Below are 5545 nucleotides of genomic sequence, written 5' to 3'. Positions count from 1 at the left end.
TCAAGAGGCTTTTTAGTTCCCCTTCACTCTCTGCCATAAGGGTGGTGTCATCTGCATATCTGAGATTATTGATATTTCTCCCGGCAATCTTGATTCCAGTTTGTGCTTCTTCCAGCCCAGCGTTTCTCATGATATACTCTGCATATAAGTTAAATAAGCAGGGTGACAATGTACAGCCCTGACGTACTCCTTTTCCTATTTGGAACCAGTCTCTTGTTCCATGCCCAGTTCTAACTGTTGCTTCCTGACCTGCATACAGGTTTCTCAAGAGGCAAGTCAGGTGGTCTGGCATTCCCATCTCTTTCAGAATTTCCCACAGTTTGTTGTGATCCACACAGTTGAAGGCTTTGGCGTAGTCAATAAAGCAGAAAGAGATGTTTTTCTGGAACTCTCTTGCTTTTTCGATGATCCAGCGGATATTGGCAATTTGATCTCTGGTTCCTCTGCCTTTTCTAAAACCAGCTTGAACATCTGGAAGTTCTCGGTTCACGTTTTGCTGAAGCCTGGCTTGGAGACTTTTGAGCATTACTTTACTAGCATGTGAGATGAGTGCAATTGTGCAGTAGTTTGAGCAATCTTTGGGATTGCCTTTCTTAGGGATTGGAATGAAAACGGACCTATTCCAGTCCTGCGGCCACTGCTGAGTTTTCCAAATTTGCTGGCATGTTGAGTGCAGCACTTTCATAGCATCATCTTTCAGGATTTGAAATAGCTCAACTGGAATTCCATCACCTCCACTAGCTTTGTTCGTAGTGATGCTTCCTAAGGCCCACTTGACTTCACATTCCAGGATGTCTGGCTCTAGGTGAGTGATCACACCATTGTGATTATCTGGGTCGTGAGGATCTTTTTTGTACAGTTCTTCAGTGTATTGTTGCCACTTCTTCTTAATATCTTCTGCTTCTGTTAGGTCCATACCATTTCTGTCCTTTATTGAACACATCTTTGCCTGAAATGTTCCCTTGATATCTCTAATTTTCTTGAAGGGATCTCTAGTTTTTCCCATTGTGTTGTTTTCCTCTATTTCTTTGCATTGATCGCTGAGGAAGGCTTTCTTATCTCTCCTGGCTATTCTTTGGAACTCTACATTCAAATGGGAATATCTTTCTTTTCCTCCTTTGCTTTTCACTTCTCTTCATTTCACAGCTATTTGTAAGGCCTCCTCAGAGAACCATTTTGCCTTTTTGCATTTCTTTTCCATGGGGATGGACTTGATCCGTCTCTCCTGTACAATGTCACGAACCTCCGTCCATAGTTCATCAGGCTCTCTGTCTATCAGATCTAGTCCCTTAAATCTATTTCTCATTTCCACTGTATAGTGATAAGGGATTTGATTTAGGTCATACATGAATGGTCTACTGGTTTTCCCTACTTTCTTCAGTTTAAGTCTGAATTTGGCATTAACGAGTTCATGATCTGAGCCACCATCAGCTCCTGGTCTTGTTTTTGCTGACTGTATAGAGCTTCTCCATCTTTGGCTGCAAAGAATATAATCAATCTGATTTCGGTGTTGACCATCTGGTGATGTCCATGTGTAGAGTCTTCTCTTGTGTTGTTGGAAGAGGGTGTTTGCTATGACCAGTGTGCTCTCTTGGCAAAACTCTATTAGCCTTTGCCCTGCTTCATTCCGTACTCCAAGACCATATTTGCCTGTCACTCCAGGTGTTTCCTGACTTCCCACTTTTGCATTCCAGTCATAATGAAAAGAACATCTTTTTTTGGGTGTTAGTTCTAAAAGATTTTGTAGGTCTTCATAGAACCATTCAACTTAGCTTCTTCAGCGTTACTGGTTGGGGCATAGGCTTAGATTACTGTGATAGTGGATGGTTTGCCTTGGAAATGAACAGAGATCATTCTGTCATTTTTGAGATTGCATCCAAGTACTGCATTTCGGACTCTTTTGTTGACCTTGATGGCTACTCCATTTCTTCTAGGGGCTCCTGCCCACAGTAGTAGATATAATCGTCATCTGAGTTAAATTCACCCATTCCAGTCCATTTTAGTTCGCTGATTCCTAGAATGTCGACATTCACTCTTGCCATCTCCTGTTTGACCACTTCCAATTTGCCTTGATTCATGGACCTAACATTCCAGGTTCCTATGCAATATTGCTCTTTACAGCATTGGACCTTACTTCTATCACCAGTCCCATCCATAACTGGGTATTGTTTCTGCTTTGGCTCCATCCGTTCGTTCTTTCTGGAGTTATTTCTCCACTGATCTCCAGTAGCATATTGGGCACCTACCGACCTGGGGAGTTTCTCTTTCAGTATCCTATAATTTTGCCTTCTCATACTGTTCATGGGGTTCTCAAGGCAAGAATACTGAAGTGGTTTGCCATTCCCTTCTCCAGTGGACCACGTTCTGTCAGACCTCTCCAGCATGACCCGTCCACCTTGGGTGGCCCCACACGGCATGGCTTAGTTTCATTGAGTTAGACAAGCTGTGGTCCGTGTGATCAGACTGGCTAGTTTTCTGTGATTATGGTCTTAGTGTGTCTGCCCTCTGATGCCCTCTTGCAACACCTTCCTTCTTACTTGGGTTTCTCTTACCTTGGACGTGGGGTATCTCTTCACGGTTGCTCCAGCAAAGCGCAGCCGCTGCTACTTACCTTGGACGAAGGGTATCTTCTTATGGCCGCCCCTCCTGACCTTGAAAATGGAGTAGCTCCTCTCGGCCCTCCTGCAACCTGCAGCAGCCGCTCCTCCTCGGAGGTGGGGTAGCTCCTCTAGGCTGCCGCCCCATTAGACTAAAATTCTTTTGCATAACAAAGGAAACCATAAACAAAATGAAAAAAACAACCCCCAGAATGGGAGAAAATATTTCCAAATGATGTGACTGATAAGGGATTAGACTCTAAAATTTAGAAACAGCTCATGTGGCTTAATATTATGAAGATAAGTAAACTTATCAAAAAAATGGGCAGAAGACCTAAATAGAAATTTCTCCAAAGAAATACACATGGCCAAGATGCACATGAAAATGTGTTCACCATCACTAATTATTGAAGAAATGCAAATCAAAACTGCAATGACACCAGTCAGAATGGCTTTCATAAAACAATCCACAAACAATAAGTGTGTGAGAGAAACAAGGGTGTGAGAGAAGTAGACTTTTCTTAAGTAGGACCTAAAAAATTGAAGACAGTAAGCAAAGTTTGGTTGATTTTATTACATAATTATTAATATTGACTGAATAAATATATGTAAAATAACTGCAAACTTTTTGGAAAGAGAAATGAATGGTAAAAACTTGAAACATTTAGAGAAGCCAACTTATTTTTAACATCTTCCATATAAATGAGAGCTTACAAATCTATAAGAAAGATATCATCAGGCAATTTATAAGTTAAACTATAGGCTTACATCAAAAAAAGTTCAACTTTGTGAGTAATGAGAACATTATATGAAAATATGTAAAATGGTGTAAGAAAGTGAGATTCCATATTTTTAGACATCAAATTATAAAAGATAAGAAATTAATTAGGATCCTTTATTGCCAAAGATGTTGAAATGAGGGTAAATTGGATGAAATGTTCTTGAAAGCATTTTAGCAATGGTTGTTTTCTTAAAGTAGAGATTTGCACAACTTTCAATCCGTTAATTCTGCCTTCAGGAATTCATCCCAAGGAAAGAACTATGGATATGGACTAAGGTTGTGTTACAAAGATATTGTTCATAAAAAGAGAAAATAAAGAAAAACCTTAACAATTTGGGACTGGCTATGTAAATTAATTTTGATCTACTATAAAAGCAAGTGATCTTGTAGAAGACTGTTCATTGGCATGGAAAAACTAATTTTGTCATAAGAAATGAATCACAAAACCTTGTAATTCTTGTTTCCACTTCTGTATTTAAAATGCATATATCCCATAAAACAGTAGAGGGAAAGTTTATAATAAGATGTCTATATTACTATAATTTAGGTGATGACCTTAATGATAATGCCTTTTCGCTTTGCATAGATACATTTTCCAAAAGTTTTTACAATACACATTTATTAATTTTGCAACAACAAAAAAAGAAAATCTATGCAATTATTTTAAAAAATTCTCTTGTCAGAAACATCAAATTATGTAAAGAATGATTCAGGGTTAAGAAACCTGATTATCTGTAATAGCATTTCTGAGTCAAATCTTGTCTGGATTCATGTTTACAGCAGAATGTTCTTTCTTCTGGAAAAGCCACCTTGTGTGTATACAAATATAATAGAATGTAATGAAAAAATAGAAATGCTTGGAAAATGGCAAAATAAACTGTTCAAAGGATTGAATTACTCTTTCAGTTCAGTTCAGTTCAGTCACTTAGTTGTGTCTGACTTTTTGTGACCCCATGGGCCACAGCTTGCCAAGCCTCCCTGTCCATCACCAACTCTCGGAGTCTACTCAAACTCATCTCCATTGAGTCGGTGATGCCATCCAACCATCTCATCCTCTGTCATCCCCTTCTCCTCCTGCCTTCCATCTTTCCCAGCATCGGGGTCTTTTCAAATGAGTCAGCTCTTTGCATCAGGTGGCCAAAGTATTGGAATTTCAGCTTCAACATCAGTCCTTCCAATGAACTCCCAGGACTGATCTCCTTTAGGATGGACAGGTTGGATTTCTTTGCAGTCCAAGGGACTCTCAAGAGTCTTCTCCAACATCACAGTTCAAAAGCATCAATTATTTGGGGCTCAGCTTTCTTTATAGTCCAACTTTCACATCCATATGTGACTACTGGAAAACCATAGCCTTGACTAGATGGACCTTTGTTGGCAAAGTAATGTCTCTGCTTTTTAATATGCTATCTAGGTTGGTCATAACTTTCCTTCCAAGGAGTAAGCATCTTTTAATTTCATGGCTGCAGTCACCATCTGTAGTGATTTTGGGGCCCAAGAAAATAAAGTCAGCCACTGTTTCCCCATTTATTTGCCATGAAGTGATGGGACCAGATGCTATGATCTTAGTTTTCTGAATGTTGAGCTTTCAGCCAGCTTTTTCACTCTCCTCTTTCACTTTCATCAAGAGGCTCTTTAGTTCTTCTTCACTTTCTGCCATAAGGGTGGTGTCATCTGCATATCTGAGGTTATTGCTATTTCTCCTGGCAATCTTGATTCCAGCTTGTGAAACATTGTCTTTATGTTGCAGGAAGAATTCTTGGTATTTTTTTTTTTTTTGGAGAGATAATTCTTGTGTAAATGAAAAATTTAATTTGCAATGTGCCTTCACTGTGTGTGAACATGTTGGCAAATGTGGGTGTACATGTGTTTATTTTTATGTATTCATTTATTTATTTGTATGTTTGGTTGTGTTTGAGCAGTATTTTACAGATGTCATAAATTTAGGCCAAAAATACTGCAGGGATGAATGCTGGCAGGGAAAGACCATAAGACAGAACTAAACTAGTTTGTAGATGCTCAATCTGGTGAGACTGCCCAGGGGGTCAAGGCTGGGTCCACCACTATGGGTACTAAGTGGACTTTGTGTTGAAGGAGGTGGATTTTCCTATCATAAATTCTCTGGAATAGGAAATGAGGATGAGAAGGTAGCCCTCTGAGCTGGTTACAG

This window comes from Cervus canadensis, chromosome 11, assembly GCF_019320065.1.
Source record: "Cervus canadensis isolate Bull #8, Minnesota chromosome 11, ASM1932006v1, whole genome shotgun sequence".
In the NCBI taxonomy this organism is placed as follows: Eukaryota; Metazoa; Chordata; class Mammalia; order Artiodactyla; family Cervidae; genus Cervus; species Cervus canadensis.
The sequence above is the reverse complement of the archived record's forward strand: the minus strand, read 5'-3'. Positions refer to the sequence as shown.